The 18,641-nt window shown below is 42.1% G+C and overlaps 1 long non-coding RNA gene across 1 annotated transcript in view; it reads right to left on the reverse strand.

Moving 5' to 3' along the window:
• The window catches only part of LOC131700497 (uncharacterized), a 29,017-nt gene extending 17,341 nt beyond the window's left edge, over positions 1 to 11,676 (reverse strand). The window contains exon 1 of the long non-coding RNA XR_009308384.1: positions 11,510 to 11,676. This is a non-coding gene — a long non-coding RNA (uncharacterized LOC131700497). The remainder of the gene's footprint in view (positions 1 to 11,509) is intronic.
• Between the last annotated feature and the right edge of the window lie 6,965 nt (positions 11,677 to 18,641).

Genomic DNA, 18,641 nt, shown 5'->3' on the forward strand with positions numbered 1-18,641 from the left:
ACCACACTTACAAACACAAACTCGTTTCATTCCAATGAGCAAAGTTGTTGTTGAACAGAAAATCAAACTGAGTAACTATGTATAAAGCCTTCTTATCATGATGTTAATTGCAAATATTGTATTCCGACAATTTTGCAATATGGGTTTGGGTTTGGCCCCACACACAACTCTATTCTTGAATCTCTACTGCACAATAGTCAAAGCTGCTTTGGTCAGATTTGAACCCAGGTTCCATGGGCAAGTCCACAGATCATTGGTAAAGCAGTTTATCTAACGTCTTTGTTACTCCAGGAATCTGCAAACTCTGCTGAGGAATGACTTCATTCCATCACAGATTAGCACATCACCAATAGTTTCCATGCTGCAACATCATTCATGGACATTGTATCCCAGACAGACTCTGTCTCTCTAATCCACCTCTTGTTCAGCCACTAGAGCACTTAAGAGAAAAATAGAGACAGTGCATTAGAGAGTCAGAGGCCGCAGTTCAAAGGTGACCATATTTCTCACTAAGAGCTGGTTCCAAACAGTGCTCGCAGAATCAATACCTGAGGTGTCAGTAGGATCAGAGACTGGTGAATGATGCTCTAATTGAACTGACAAACCATACAAAGATGCCCGGTTATTAGGAAGTTAACCCTGAAGGTGGTCAAGTGGCTGAAAGCAGCCCGTTCCGTCTGTGAGGTTCCGGTCCAAATTCAAGAATACCCGACAGCACATAACTACTTGGGGCAACAGCTTGTTTCTCAAATTCTTGGCTGGCAGATAGTTAACCTTCAGCAGGTGGATTAATTTATGAGCTATAAAGAACACTTTTAAATAGACCAATGGTCTACCAACATGTGGTTCGGAAGCGACTGCTAACTGATAAGGGAAGACAGCGGCTGCAGAGGACTGTGACATCTGAATATGCATATGAATGTGTCACCGAGAACAGTGCACTAGGCATCAAAATCAGTGATGAGTCCCTTGTTTGACTAAACTACAGAGAAGCTAGAGGGAGACAGCTACTGCTCAAAATCCACCTGTTCTCCAGTCTTAAATCCAGTCCAAAGTTTTACTTGTATGCTATTTCTTTGTATTTTTGTATTTATTTGTCTGGTAGTGGTAATGAAAAACTGAATCGCTGCCATTCTCTTAACCCCACTACTCGCTGGGGTCTGTGCTTGGCTGCTGTATTAACACAGCTAAAAATAGAGGACTCTCTCCACTTAAAGGGTTTGCTTGCCTGCTCCCATCTTTGAGTAACATCAGATACACACTGTTCCCAAGCCTTTTACTGCTGCCACATACAGGTCACCTGTGAATATTCATATCTGCTAGCACGGTTAGGCAGGGAGCAGCACATTAGCACGCTCTCTCCCCGCCTGGCTGGAGCACCTGCTTCTGGATACTTATTTTATTGCTTGGGGAGGAGGGAAAGTCCCAGTCATTTAGCGCTAAGTGCATTTTTGTATGGCTTTCCAGCCCGTTTCTGAATAGAACACAATCACAAAACTGCCGCAGCTCTGGGTCACAGCTATACTTTATTACAATATTAAAGAAGGCTTCCTCTCACAGTGCAAGAGACGGCTGAACCTGTGAACTCACCGTTACCGACTAGTCAGATGTTTTGTTTTTAGTTTTTGTTATAAATGTAGTCTAAATGTCCTTAGGGATTAAAACAGCTTCAGATTAATGTAAGTAAGGTATTGCTGGTTTATTTCTTAGCTGATTAAACCCAGTGTGTGCTCTGCTTAGCACAGAGTGGTGCACTCTATTGCAGTACATTTCCCATGGCAGCTGCCCGGATACATGACACATTTTGATCTAAATGTTGTGCTTCTCTGCTGCTATAAACCACAGATGAAGCTTAAAAGGCAGTTTGTGTTTTCAGTGAGTTGGGCGCACTCAAGGTCATCCATCTCCTCCTGATCTACACACCACTGCCCCCCCCCCCCCACCACCACCTTCCTACCTACAGTAACACGGGCCGCGAGATGAAGACGGCTGCTTCTTTAAAGAAATCCACTGCGTTCATTTTTCTTGTCTTGCTCTTTCCAAGCGTCTGCTAACTGCTCTCCGTTATCTGTTTGCAGTGCTTTTTCCTGTGCATGTTTGATATATTGGAAGAGAATGATTGTTCACTGCAATGGGACCAGTCCCTTCCTCAGTAAGACGAATAGCAGCAGAACACCTAAACGGCAGTCAATGATAACTCATTGTGAGGAGAGTAAGTGAGTTTCAATAGAGTGGACTGGGACGGAGAGTAATGGCAGAGCGTGGGTGAAAAATAGATGTTTGGTTCTCGGTAATTACTACATTAGGAGGCTCGCTGTTTACACAGGGGAGGACTGAATAAAGGCAAACACAAATAGCTGCTGGGGGGATTCAGAAAATACCCCCACGCCATGTCTCGTCATTCAAGCAGGACATAATACTAATAATAATGACAATAATAATAAAAGTAACGTGTGATACAGCCACTGTATCCCACAGCAGCATACACTTCAGCGGCATTTCCATTCACACTATTTTTTAAAGTTTATTTATTGATTGATTGATTGATTGATTGAGTGAGTGATTGATTGATCCCTTCTAGCCAGGTTCAATCTTTGTAAATCCCTTACCCCTTCTTTACAGAACTCCCACTGGCTGTTTTGTTATCCAGACAGGCTGGGACAGAGGGGAGTTAACTGAAACAAAGACCTGCATACAGATAAGCGACTGTAATACTTTCAGAAGGCAACAATGTGTATTTTTTTGTAGTTTAGAATAAAGGAAGTAAATTATAATAAAAAATACAAACAAAAAGTTCTTTATTTTGGATAAGTGGTTCAAATAATGAACACCTGCAGCCCCACCGCTGCCTCTGTGTGTCCAAATCACTTCTCCTTCTTTATCTTTAAAGCTGCTTGACAGTCCTGTGACTGGGAGGTGGACCTGCGTTCACTGGGGCCAAGGTGAAAGACATTTAAATTCACTCACAGCGCCTCCCAGACCATGGTGTGATACCTTTCTCACACTGAGAGGCCTTTCATCCCAGGCAATTGTGGAGCATCCCAGGACCCCCTTGTCAAAATATGTTGCATTTCCATGGCAATTATTTTACATTAATAGGTAAAAAAAAAAAATTAAAAAATAATGCTGTCAGTGGTAACCAATTGATTGTTTTTTCAAACCTGCTATTCACCTGCAAAGCTGCTAATGCCAGTACCTTGGTCCTCCTTACCTTACCTGAAGCGGCTCAGAGAGTCTGGACAGACTCTGTCTGCCCTGGTCACTCCTGAAGTCTGCCCTATTCACTCCTGAAGTCTGCCCTATTCACTCCTGAAGTCTGCCCTGGTCACTCCTGAAGTCTGCCCTATTCACTGCTGAAGTCTGCCCTATTCACTGCTGAAGTCTGCCCTATTCACTCCTGAAGTCTGCCCTATTCACTGCTGAAGTCTGCCCTATTCACTCCTGAAGTCTGCCCTATTCACTGCTGAAGTCTGCCCTATTCACTCCTGAAGTCTGCCCTATTCACTGCTGAAGTCTGCCCTGGTCACTCCTGAAGTCTGCCCTATTCACTCCTGAAGTCTGCCCTGGTCACTCCTGAAGTCTGCCCTATTCACTCCTGAAGTCTGCCCTATTCACTGCTGAAGTCTGCCCTATTCACTGCTGAAGTCTGCCCTATTCACTCCTGAAGTCTGCCCTATTCACTGCTGAAGTCTGCCCTGGTCACTCCTGAAGTCTGCCCTGGTCACTCCTGAAGTCTGCCCTATTCACTGCTGAAGTCTGCCCTGGTCACTCCTGAAGTCTGCCCTATCCACTGCTGAAGTCTGCCCTGGTCACTCCTGAAGTCTGCCCTATCCACTGCTGAAGCCTGCCCTGGTCACTACTCTAGCATTTTTACTACAGTTGTACCCAGGACCTTAAGGAGTTTTAATCGCAGAGATGTTTTATTATTTGGATTCCTGCATTGAGATGTCACTAACACAGATGGAGCAATGCTGGGGGAAGCAGCCCTGTGTGTCTCTGTCTATACACAGGTACTGTAATAAAGGCTTATTAGACCTGGATTAAACCAACATTGTTTATAATGCAGTGACAGCCAGTCTGGTGTCAAAGAAATATGTTAATAATACCACAGCATCGTGACAATACAGGAGCTGTGCTTTTCATTTACCAATGAAAGCACTTTATTTTTTTATTTTTTTTTCCTTCGTCTTCTCTTGTTTTGACACTTTTTATGCATTAAATAATAACAGAAAAATGTATGTAAAAACACCTCAGCAATTATTTCTCCCAGTAGACCCCACTCCGAGGCATGTGCTAGGCTCATCATTAAATGGTACCGTCTTCTAATCAACTAATAATTCTCAAGAGGGGGTTTTGTGTCCGAAAGTTGCAGGTTAATATTTTTTCCCATTACACTGTAAAATGTAAAATGACTACATAATAAAATATATAAAACACAAAGTAAATCACTTAACAAGCTAGATGTATATATGAAAGCCTATCTCACAATACTAGATTCCAGTAATGAAACTTCAGATTGTATAGACAACAAAAGCAGTTCATTTTAATTAAACAAAAGCAATATAATTAAAAACATAAGCACTAGCAATGTTTGATTGTGTATACTGTACTAATTACAGAGCCACTATTTTCTACGGTGTAACAGGATTCAAAATGAATCCTTAAAAGCATGTTCTGACAATACTAAAAGGAAGGTTTCTGATGCAACGTCATGTTTACCATATTGCACTGCATTCAATGCCTGCTGCTTTTAAAATTCTGATTGGGATAAGAGAGCCTGGCTATATCACAGACCTACAGATTCACCCGACTGCCACGGCTTTATCAAGATGAAGTAAAGAAATGAATGTCAGAAACAAAGTCCTGGGCACTCACATTCCACTCCTTTCATGCATCTCTCCAGCACTGCCATCCAGTCTGGGGGAGGGAGGCTTTGAGCAACACCACCCAAAGAAGAACAATCAGCATTGCAAAGATCTGCACAGCAGCTGGAGAGTTCTAGCGCTACAGCAGTCATCTCTGATGCACACACAGTATTTCTAGCGCTACAGCAGTCATCTCTGATACACACACAGTATTTCTAGCGCTACAGCAGTCATCTCTGACACGCACACAGTATTTCTAGCGCTACAGCAGTCATCTCTGATACACACACAGTATTTCTAGCGCTACAGCAGTCATCTCTGATGCGCACACAGTATTTCTAGCGCTACAGCAGTCATCTCTGATGCGCACACAGTATTTCTAGCGCTACAGCAGTCATCTCTGATACACACACAGTATTTCTAGCGCTACAGCAGTCATCTCTGACACACACACAGTATTTCTAGCGCTACAGCAGTCATCTCTGATGCGCACACAGTATTTCTAGCGCTACAGCAGTCATCTCTGATACGCACACAGTATTTCTAGCGCTACAGCAGTCATCTCTGATGCACACACAGTATTTCTAGCGCTACAGCAGTCATCTCTGACACACACACAGTATTTCTAGCGCTACAGCAGTCATCTCTGATGCGCACACAGTATTTCTAGAGCTACAGCAGTCATCTCTGATACACACACAGTATTTCTAGCGCTACAGCAGTCATCTCTGATGCACACAGTATTTCTAGCGCTACAGCAGTCATCTCTGATGCGCACACAGTATTTCTAGCGCTACAGCAGTCATCTCTGATGCACACAGTATTTCTAGTGCTACAGCAGTCATCTCTGATACACACAGTATTTCTAGCGCTACAGCAGTCATCTCTGATACACACACAGTATTTCTAGCGCTACAGCAGTCATCTCTGATGCGCACACAGTATTTCTAGCGCTACAGCAGTCATCTCTGATACACACACAGTATTTCTAGCGCTACAGCAGTCATCTCTGATGCACACAGTATTTCTAGCGCTACAGCAGTAATCTCTGATGCGCACACAGTATTTCTAGTGCTACAGCAGTCATCTCTGATACACACAGTATTTCTAGCGCTACAGCAGTCATCTCTGATACACACACAGTATTTCTAGCGCTACAGCAGTCATCTCTGATGCGCACACAGTATTTCTAGCGCTACAGCAGTCATCTCTGATGCACACAGTATTTCTAGCGCTACAGCAGTCATCTCTGACACGCACACAGTATTTCTAGCGCTACAGCAGTCATCTCTGATGCACACAGTATTTCTAGCGCTACAGCAGTCATCTCTGATGCACACAGTATTTCTAGTGCTACAGCAGTCATCTCTGATACACACACAGTATTTCTAGCGCTACAGCAGTCATCTCTGATGCACACACAGTATTTCTAGCGCTACAGCAGTCATCTCTGATGCACACACAGTATTTCTAGCGCTACAGCAGTCATCTCTGATACGCACACAGTATTTCTAGCGCTACAGCAGTCATCTCTGATACGCACACAGTATTTCTAGCGCTACAGCAGTCATCTCTGACACGCACACAGTATTTCTAGCGCTACAGCAGTCATCTCTGATACGCACACAGTATTTCTAGCGCTACAGCAGTCATCTCTGATGCACACACAGTATTTCTAGTGCTACAGCAGTCATCTCTGATGCACACAGTATTTCTAGCGCTACAGCAGTCATCTCTGATGCGCACACAGTATTTCTAGCGCTACAGCAGTCATCTCTGATGCACACACAGTATTTCTAGCGCTACAGCAGTCATCTCTGATGCGCACACAGTATTTCTAGCGCTACAGCAGTCATCTCTGATACACAGACAGTATTTCTAGCGCTACAGCAGTCATCTCTGATACACACACAGTATTTCTAGCGCTACAGCAGTCATCTCTGATGCACACAGTATTTCTAGCGCTACAGCAGTCATCTCTGATACACACACAGTATTTCTAGTGCTACAGCAGTCATCTCTGATACACACACAGTATTTCTAGCGCTACAGCAGTCATCTCTGATACACACACAGTATTTCTAGTGCTACAGCAGTCATCTCTGATACACACACAGTATTTCTAGCGCTACAGCAGTCATCTCTGATACGCACACAGTATTTCTAGCGCTACAGCAGTCATCTCTGATACACACACAGTATTTCTAGTGCTACAGCAGTCATCTCTGATGCGCATACAGTATTTCTAGCGCTACAGCAGTCATCTCTGATACACACACAGTATTTCTAGCGCTACAGCAGTCATCTCTGATGCACACAGTATTTCTAGCGCTACAGCAGTCATCTCTGATAAGCACACAGTATTTCTAGCGCTACAGCAGTCATCTCTGATGCACACAGTATTTCTAGCGCTACAGCAGTCATCTCTGATGCACACAGTATTTCTAGTGCTACAGCAGTCATCTCTGATACACACACAGTATTTCTAGCGCTACAGCAGTCATCTCTGATGCACACACAGTATTTCTAGCGCTACAGCAGTCATCTCTGATGCACACACAGTATTTCTAGCGCTACAGCAGTCATCTCTGATACGCACACAGTATGTCTAGCGCTACAGCAGTCATCTCTGATACGCACACAGTATTTCTAGCGCTACAGCAGTCATCTCTGATAAGCACACAGTATTTCTAGCGCTACAGCAGTCATCTCTGATGCACACAGTATTTCTAGCGCTACAGCAGTCATCTCTGATGCACACAGTATTTCTAGTGCTACAGCAGTCATCTCTGATACACACACAGTATTTCTAGCGCTACAGCAGTCATCTCTGATGCACACACAGTATTTCTAGCGCTACAGCAGTCATCTCTGATGCACACACAGTATTTCTAGCGCTACAGCAGTCATCTCTGATACGCACACAGTATTTCTAGCGCTACAGCAGTCATCTCTGATACGCACACAGTATTTCTAGCGCTACAGCAGTCATCTCTGATACACACACAGTATTTCTAGCGCTACAGCAGTCATCTCTGATGCGCACACAGTATTTCTAGCGCTACAGCAGTCATCTCTGATACACACACAGTATTTCTAGCGCTACAGCAGTCATCTCTGATACACACACAGTATTTCTAGCGCTACAGCAGTCATCTCTGATACGCACACAGTATTTCTAGCGCTACAGCAGTCATCTCTGATGCGCACACAGTATTTCTAGCGCTACAGCAGTCATCTCTGATACACACACAGTATTTCTAGCGCTACAGCAGTCATCTCTGATGCGCACACAGTATTTCTAGCGCTACAGCAGTCATCTCTGATACGCACACAGTATTTCTAGCGCTACAGCAGTCATCTCTGATGCGCACACAGTATTTCTAGCGCTACAGCAGTCATCTCTGATGCGCACACAGTATTTCTAGCGCTACAGCAGTCATCTCTGATGCGCACACAGTATTTCTAGCGCTACAGCAGTCATCTCTGATGCACACACAGTATTTCTAGCGCTACAGCAGTCATCTCTGATGCACACACAGTATTTCTAGCGCTACAGCAGTCATCTCTGATGCGCACACAGTATTTCTAGCGCTACAGCAGTCATCTCTGATGCACACACAGTATTTCTAGCGCTACAGCAGTCATCTCTGACACGCACACAGTATTTCTAGCGCTACAGCAGTCATCTCTGATACACACAGTATTTCTAGCGCTACAGCAGTCATCTCTGATACACACACAGTATTTCTAGCGCTACAGCAGTCATCTCTGATACACACACAGTATTTCTAGCGCTACAGCAGTCATCTCTGATACGCACACAGTATTTCTAGCGCTACAGCAGTCATCTCTGATACACACACAGTATTTCTAGCGCTACAGCAGTCATCTCTGATGCACACAGTATTTCTAGTGCTACAGCAGTCATCTCTGATACACACACAGTATTTCTAGCGCTACAGCAGTCATCTCTGATGCGCACACAGTATTTCTAGCGCTACAGCAGTCATCTCTGATGCACACAGTATTTCTAGCGCTACAGCAGTCATCTCTGATGCACACAGTATTTCTAGTGCTACAGCAGTCATCTCTGATACACACACAGTATTTCTAGCGCTACAGCAGTCATCTCTGATACACACACAGTATTTCTAGCGCTACAGCAGTCATCTCTGATGCACACAGTATTTCTAGCGCTACAGCAGTCATCTCTGATAAGCACACAGTATTTCTAGCGCTACAGCAGTCATCTCTGATGCACACAGTATTTCTAGCGCTACAGCAGTCATCTCTGATGCACACAGTATTTCTAGTGCTACAGCAGTCATCTCTGATACACACACAGTATTTCTAGCGCTACAGCAGTCATCTCTGATGCACACACAGTATTTCTAGCGCTACAGCAGTCATCTCTGATGCACACACAGTATTTCTAGCGCTACAGCAGTCATCTCTGATACGCACACAGTATTTCTAGCGCTACAGCAGTCATCTCTGATACGCACACAGTATTTCTAGCGCTACAGCAGTCATCTCTGATGCGCACACAGTATTTCTAGCGCTACAGCAGTCATCTCTGATGCGCACACAGTATTTCTAGCGCTACAGCAGTCATCTCTGATACACACACAGTATTTCTAGCGCTACAGCAGTCATCTCTGATGCACACAGTATTTCTAGTGCTACAGCAGTCATCTCTGATACACACACAGTATTTCTAGCGCTACAGCAGTCATCTCTGATGCACACACAGTATTTCTAGCGCTACAGCAGTCATCTCTGATGCACACACAGTATTTCTAGCGCTACAGCAGTCATCTCTGATACGCACACAGTATTTCTAGCGCTACAGCAGTCATCTCTGATACGCACACAGTATTTCTAGCGCTACAGCAGTCATCTCTGATAAGCACACAGTATTTCTAGCGCTACAGCAGTCATCTCTGATGCACACAGTATTTCTAGCGCTACAGCAGTCATCTCTGATGCACACAGTATTTCTAGTGCTACAGCAGTCATCTCTGATACACACACAGTATTTCTAGCGCTACAGCAGTCATCTCTGATGCACACACAGTATTTCTAGCGCTACAGCAGTCATCTCTGATGCACACACAGTATTTCTAGCGCTACAGCAGTCATCTCTGATACGCACACAGTATTTCTAGCGCTACAGCAGTCATCTCTGATACTCACACAGTATTTCTAGCGCTACAGCAGTCATCTCTGACACGCACACAGTATTTCTAGAAATTGCATAATCAATCTCTGACTAGATTCTGTGCTTTTAAATGAGCTTCACCCCAGTTGGGGAGAATGGTGTACTAACAAGGGACGAGCCTTGATGGGACGAATGGCCTTTTCTCGTTCCCAAACTGTTCTCATGATTTTATGGTCTTTATCTCTGGAAGAAAATACAGTGAATGTAAAAAAGGAATCCCTTTTTTCCCATAGTGTGTGTTTATGTGCGTTTGTTCTGTGCTGATGAAACACATTCGAGAGGCATGCATTTCAGGACACACTTCTACACCTTCACCCAGGCTACTCATGCAAAGATGTGTGTCATCAACACACACTAGTAAAGTGTTCTGGGCTGTAATAGTTCCATGGGGTTATAATAAATACAAAATGAAGAGAAATAAGGTGAGGTTCCAAGGATGCTGCACAAGGCTTCTATATAGTCTGCTTCTCAATGGCTACTCCTTGCATAGGCACAGCAAGCCACAGCCAGTTTCAACCACCGCTCAAATAAACGCAAGACTGTAATTACAACACACAGCACTGTGTATAAAGCAAAGGGCCAGAGTCCAGCGTCTTAGAGGAGCAGCCCTTCGCTCCCATAGTTAGAGGCCAGTATCGCAACAGAATGTTCTGGTAAAATGTGAAATATTTAAATACACACACGCATGCAGGCCTACATACATGAAAACATTTTAAAAATCCAATATGTAATTATGTTCTTTTTTTATACAATTCCATATATATTTAGGGATTGCAGTATTTGAAAAAATGCAACGTTGTGTTTGAATACCAGTATGGATTCCATTGTTGTTAGTCATTGTTAGTTGTTTGATTTTGGTTTTTCAATATTCATATATTAATAGAGAAATATCATTGGCATTACTGTTTGTATTTTTAAAATATACTGTACCCATTGTAGAACAAATGTTTGTGTGCTCAAAAGATAGATATTTAAACATTACATTCTCTATAAGAAAATACCAAAACATATATTGTCTTTAATATAAAAAAACAGACACATTTCTTTTATCTAGGCGAATTTCTCAAAACTTCAAATTACCAAAAAAAAAATAAGCAAAACTATATATTCCTGTCTGCCACCAAAACACGATCAGCATAACAGCAGCGTCAGAAGACACTGCTATTCATGTTTTAAAACGGTGCCATTTATTGTGCATTATCTGTAACATCTGATGGTTTGCAGCGGGGTTCGTCTGTAGATAATAGCATTAGCATGGACATTAACTAACTGTGCTGCTCGATCACTTTAATGTATTCCTTATTAGCATCAGTGCATTGCTACAGTGTGTTATTTGTTCCTCTCGTTCCCTCTTCCTTCGTCCAGGTGCATGCTAAATTAGTATTAATGACAATATCATCTTTCTGCACTCGGCTCCTACCTGCAATTTGTTTTTAATTACCCGCCGCGTTCTGTCTCCTTCTTACTGACAGCCATTAAATAGGGAGTGACACGGGAACCGCAGTGGAGTTAAGCCGCTGTGGGCCACAAGTAACCTTCAAAAGACAGCCTGCAGCGCCGCCTAGTGGGAGACTGCGGTTCAGCTTCCCAAGAAATCCCCGAGAATTTAACCCAAGCACGGTAACATCATCATTTCTTTACTTACTAAGATCAGGCTGTTATTTTATACAACTGTGTTTATCTGATCTGTATAAATGTGCATTATTATTATTATTATTATTATTATTATTATTATTATTATTATTATTATTATTACTTGGTGTTTATTGACTAAAAGATAAAACACTGAGAAACAAAAACAACAATTTAAATTATCTTCTAGTAAAACAATAGGGGAAAAAACTCTACGGTTTAATTAGTTTAATTAACTACTTTTTCAGAGGAGTATACAGTATGATAGTAATTGCCATAATTATAGTACCGGTAGCCTAATTTATCGGTTTTTTTTTTTTGTATAATAGTACTGTATGTTGAAATTCTGCATTAATCCTTCATAACGCGTTTTATATATAAAATATATTTGATTTATTGAAAGTAACAGACACACACGCGCACGAATTCGTGTACCTTATTAATATTTGCATCGTATGGCAGTTCCTTAATAAAACTGCATTGTCAATGTCAATACCATTATAATCAAAATAATAACGTAATAAAAAATCAATACAAATATATGAAAAAGAATAAACAATTAGATGTCAATTTTCTTTCTAGAAATATTGTACACAATTCAATATATACATGTGTTTCATGCAGAGTCACATTTAGGAAGACAAGCAGTCCGGTCTCATGGTTTCTAATTGTTTTAGGGGCTGTCTCTGATTTTATTAACTCTATTCCCAAAAGATCGGTTGTCTCTGTGCTGTCCTATACTCTGCATCCGCGTTCACTTACAGTGTATCCAGACTCCTATAACCACAGAGCATGCTTTCCTCCTTAATGTGTACTATTAGTAGAAGTAAACCATACTAATAATCTTTATTTTTATATAGCGCCTTTCATAGTGGACCATCATCACAAAGCACTTTACAAGATACGACACTATAGTAGGAGTAGTCGTAGTAGTAGTAGTAGTAGTAGTAGTAGTAGTAGTAGTAGTAGTAGTAGTAGTAGTAGTAGTAGTAGTAGTATTACAGTAGAGGTCGTAGTATTTATTGTATTTCTGCTGCCACTACTAAGAAGATTGTTCCACTGGTAAACAAGGGGACTAGCATCCTGGAAAGACAACCAACACAAGTTGTCATATTATTAATAATTTTATTTATCTCTAGGCTGTGTCTAATTTCTAAAAGGCATTTTAATTTTGCATCCATACAAGATCCATTTCCTTCACTTTATACTGTTATTAAAAATGATGTGGGGCCATTTTAATGTTTAGTTATATATATATTCTATATAGTATATATACTGTGTGTGTATATATATATATATATATATATAAGAAAAAATGGTGTTGTGCGCTGATATTATATCATATATCTGTGAGCATGCATGCCTGCACACAAAGCATCCTTTCCCCATCCTAATGTAGGTCTGGGAAATGAAGATATTTCAATAGAGAGGCACTGAACTTTGGGCATGTATGCCAAGGGGTCTCTACTGGTGTAGATGAGAAATGCACCCAGCTCCAGCAAAGACCATGGAGACAGGGCTCAAAAGAGTAACACACACTGAGGTGGGGAAACCACAGCAAAGGGGAGTGAAGCACACAACAGCATAGGGTGAAATATATAAACAAAATGCTGTAGAAGAAGACTTCAAAATGAATTTACCATGGGACACATTTTGATTTATCTGCAAATCTTTCTTTTTTTCTCTAAAGAAGCGTGTGCCTGCCTGAGGAGCCTTCAGCTTCACTCGCACTGCCAGAGAGTAACCCTGCTAACCGGGGAGGTGTGGGGTCGCCCCTGCACCCTCTGCCATTGCCTGTGCTGCAGCCGGGCTGTGCTGATCAGCTAGAATAATCCAACAGCACTGCCAGAGAGTAACCCTGCTAACCGGGGGAGGTGTGGGGTCGCTCCTGCACCCTCTGCCATTGCCTGTGCTGCTGAGAAGTGTGTTGGATAATCCAACACACTTCTCAATTATAACTGGGACACAAAAACCCAAAGCTGTTAGAAAAGTCCACTCCTTTACAGCTGCATGTATTCATATTAAAAAATGAGGCATTTTGTTATTAGGAGTTTTGTATTCTGTGTATCTCATTGTGTTAAGCATTATAAAAGTTTCAATTATACACCAGTTTAGAGGAAAGAAACACCTGGTTTACTATGGTTATAATCTCGCTGTGTCAGTGAACCTACAGCAGTGCTGTGGGATGTTCTAATTATTTTCTCAGGAAGGCAAACCAGTTCTGCACGGCTTCTCCAGTTTATCTCCTCTACTGTAGACAAGGACGTGGGGTGATGCTGAAATCTCCCACACGGCCACTGCTGGTGTGCCCTGCTCCGGATTCACTGCTGTCAGATACCCTGCTCTTCATCCTGCACTAATAAAGCACAAACGATATCTGCTTAAAAATGACAGGCAGTTTGAAAGCTGTGCTGGGTGTTTGAAGTGATAGCAGTGACAGAGGCCTTTACCAGTGAGACTGGCAGTAATGGAGAGCAGTGAGAGAGGGACAGCTGACACGCTCTCTCTTTCCAAAGGGAAATGTGAACCAACGCAGCTATTAGAGATGAAGGGCAGGGAAGCTGGGCTTGTTAAACCCTTGAATCTTGTAACCTAACAGGGAAGAATCTCCAGCGCACTTTCATTCCCTCAGTAGTCTGGAGATGCATGCCATGAGGACTTACACTAGATCAGCTTTAATCATTCGTAGGCTTTAAATCCTATTTTTCTTTTATGTCTCTTTTTCTCCAGTCCTTAATCTTGACCTGAAATGACCCATTAACTTTCTATGTATTCTAATAGGGCATTATTGGAATAGAAGGCTGATGTTAATATGCATCAGAGGGAAATGTAATATAACAGCAAGGGATGTGCAGAAAACCAGACTCCCCCAAACAAAAGCGCAATAACCAAATAGGGCCACGAGGTGGCTATACACTAATTAGCAGGGATCCTAGTTTTCCATAATAAAAATAAATAGATTCTCAGACAAAAATATTTCGCCCAGCCCCAAGTGTAAAACCAAAAATTCGACAGCATAGAAAATCAGTGTTTTTCCTCATTATTCTGCAGCAAACGGATCCCTAGGATCCCTGCTAATTAGGAATTCCACTGGCATCAAGGGAGAAAAGCAGAACAACACCTTAAAGGGGAAGTTGTTTTAGCCACAATAGCTGAACTGTTTGTGCCTCTGTATTAAAACCGCAGCCGATGACCGGACAATATGCAGTGTGGTGATCTTGACATTCGTATGATGTCCAAAAGCAGTTGGAAGACCCTTGGCCATGCAGTTTCTGATGTAATTCAAACCCGTCCACTAAAGAACTGTCTTTTATTCACTGCCCAGCCATCCTTTATGCTCTGCTCATAGGAAAGCTCCCGGTCTCCGATATGATTCAGATAGAATTATAGGCTGGAGTGAATATTGCACAGTTGGAGACTGAAAATGAAACCTTCCATCAGGAGATTGCCTGCAATGCGCTCTACACTGAGCAGCAATCAGAGGTATCTTGCTGTGCAATGCACACTCCGACCACACAATCCTATATGTATCAATATCTCTTTGGATGATTATGCTGTTGTAGTTGGCTGGAGTTGCAAAGCTGTTCTGGTGTGTTGGCGGCGATGCCTTTCTTTTCTTTTTGTTTAGTGTGTTTAAAAGGATCTGTACCTGGTTGTGCACATTCACAGAGGGGACTGCTGACCCATTAATAATGTGTTTCATCACCTTTCCCAGGCAGGTAAGCTCTATGGTGAGAAGCTCAGGAGCCCCAAAGCACGGCACTATGGGTTTTATTAGTTGACTTAACCAGAGTGCATGCTGGGAACGGGTGGCTCTGTGATGGACGCTGGTGGATTGATTCTTAAAAGGGCATTGCCACTGGAAATCAAATCATATGGGTTAGCTTTCAATAATGAACAAAGCAAAGGGTCTATGCAACGATACTGGATACTCTTGAAAACACAACTACATGTCTGTTACGTTGTTTAGTTCTTCTCTGTTGATATTCATGCAAATAAAGTACACATTAAGTATATTATAACTATGCATAATAACACTGTAATTATGTGCAAGCGCACATGTATTTACTAAGTAACTATTATGTAAATACACAGTAATTAGAGACTTAATGTAAAGTGTTTGCAAAAAATATATCTAAAATAAAGAGATCTGTTCATTTTAAATACAGGAGAAAAGAAAATATTCCTAAGTCGGGCTACACATGCAAGAGCTCGTAGAAAGAAATGGGTTGCAACCCAACATTGGGAGTTCCACTCCCAATAACCTTGCCACTGAAAGTCCATGCAAACCCTTGGCAGTCTGTTTCAGGTGTGCAGTGCTATACATAGCCATCAGGAGCAGAAGCCGCACATGACCTGTAAACTGATAGATCATGTTTAAGTGCCGGAACCAGTCAGGGAGGATAACACAGTATTCTTTACCGATACGCTTCGTCTGGTGAATGGTTTTATACCGTGACTCACGATTTCTCAGCGCTCTCCTTTGCTGGTCCAGTAGTGTCTGTAGTGGGTCTCTCGAGCCAGGCTCTCCCTGAAGGCATAGTGGCAGTGCTGGAGATTAGGACATTCGGCTATCAAACACAGCTAGTCATGAAGCCACTAGTCTGGCGATGACCTTTGCAGACAGATCCATATCCATTTTCAAAAGGAGATGACTGGCAGCTTTCTCTTCTTTTTTGTGGAATGGAGATATTGAGTGTTTGAAGTGTTAACATGAAGCCTGGAGGGTAATTCCAGACAGGCTGCCTGCCTCACACACAATGGGATGAGCCTCATATCTTCTCTCGCTGAGGCCTCTGACCCGGCTTGGTTGTCAGGGTTGTGGTATCATGGAGTCCACAGATGCAACATCTGCTTTTATCAGATGAAGAATATCTCCCTGTTAGCTCCAGATCACAGCACAGCACAGCACACTTAAACACGGCACATTTTAAAGGATGTAGAATTGCATACAAGCCTTTGAAGGTGGTACGACTGGCTAATTAAATATAAAGGGGCCTTGAGGCTGTTGACCAGCCCTTTACACACATTCATGACGATTCACTCCAATTTCCTTTCTTTTAAATCAAAATGTAATAAACTGATGTGCATTTCCAGAGGGATTGTCCCTGGATCCCTTTCTGATGAGTTAAGGCATGGATGAGGGCTCTGGTTGGGGATAGACCCTTTAAACTTTGAAGGTGAAGGTGAATACATTTAGAAACCATACAGTGTGTGGCCACTTAATTAGGAACTTATTCAGAAAACACAGGCGTGTAGCCAATGTGCTCTTTTAATTGTGTGGTTGTATACATAGATGAAGAATATTAACTGCCTACTAACAGCTTAGCGGTTAAACATATTCTAAAGTGGATGAGGTATTGCTTTTTTATTTTCTTTAAGGTTGCTATCCAAGGTGTATCTCTCAATCCTGAGGATCTGAGATCAATAAACAGGTTAACAAGTTGTCAAAGAAAGCTGTCAGTGAATGAATAGTCATAAGGAAATAAAGCTAGGACAGAAGGGGATCAGTACCGATAGGTTAGACTGAGAGGGAAGGGAGGGGAGAGACAGCGCCTCCATTAGACAGCACCCAGTTCTTTATAGCCAAGCAGCCCCAGTGAACAGTGCATCATTTCCATTACACCCCTTTCCTGAAGACAGCAATAGAGTCATTGAGGTCTGATTGCAGAAAGAGTATCTAGAATCCTGGGCAGGACTGCATGTGGATTCTCCATTGACACTCAAATCGGTTCAGCAAACTATTATGTTTGTCTATTGCTGGCGATGATGACCTTTGAAGATGGGTATATATTTTTGTGAAGATGATACCTTAAGTGCAATCCCTTCATATAGATGTCAAGTGCCTAACCCAATAATGCTGACTGAGCGACTGAGTCCACATACTGCAGCCTGACATACAGATCAGAAAAGGCATGGCTAGCGGCTTGCTCTTTGTTTTTTTTTTGCAGTCTGTGTACTGCTTGACCCTGCGCTGTTTCCAGGATTGCTGCACCAAGGGGGTCTTCAAAGGCAGTGTCTGCTTGCATCAGATCAGGACGATCTTGGAATTGGCTTCGAGATCATAGCATGTTGAAATGAGGGATGAGATGACCCTCTCCTCCGGGCTTGATCAGATCTTGGCCCAGTCAAACCCTACAGGGCCAAGCCTCCTGCCAGCCTCGCTCTCTGTAATTGCAGGGATGAAAGAGAAGACACCAATTGAGCATCGGGTCTAATATGACATGCTGTGAGGCTCAGCTGTATTACAGCAGACACAAGGAAGGGGCTGTCCATGGCATCAGAAGCCTATCAATACATCCAATGTTTGTTTAAAAACACTTTCCCTTGACAAAAGTATGTTAAACATATCGAAACATTGGGAAGTTGGGAAATGATCAAAAAATAATTTATTTCAGGACGTTTAGAAAAATATATATATATATATATTTTTTTTTTTTCGAAATTATTTATATTTAAATGATCAAAAAATAATTTATTTCAGGACATTTCGAAATATATATATATATATATATATATATATATATATATATATATATATATATATATATATATATATATAGATAGATAGGAATGCCAGTATAAACAGCTTATAGGTTTGCCACTTGTTTGCTGATATGCTTTTACAATCACATTGGTCACAAAGACAGACAGGGGAAAAAAAACCTGACAACTAACCCCTTGCTTGTACAGTCATCTTGATCACATATTTTCCTTGGTGAACTTGGTGACTCTGTTATAGTTTGTCTATTCATTATTATTGTTCATTTTCTCATTTAATCTCTCTCTCTCCCTCTATCTCTCTCTCTCTCTCTCTCTCTCTCTCTCTCTCTCTCTCTCTCTCTCTCTCTCTCTCTCTCTCTCTCTCTCTCTATATATATATATATATATATAGACACACACACACTCACACACACACA

This window comes from Acipenser ruthenus, chromosome 24 (genome assembly GCF_902713425.1).
Source record: "Acipenser ruthenus chromosome 24, fAciRut3.2 maternal haplotype, whole genome shotgun sequence".
In the NCBI taxonomy this organism is placed as follows: Eukaryota; Metazoa; Chordata; class Actinopteri; order Acipenseriformes; family Acipenseridae; genus Acipenser; species Acipenser ruthenus.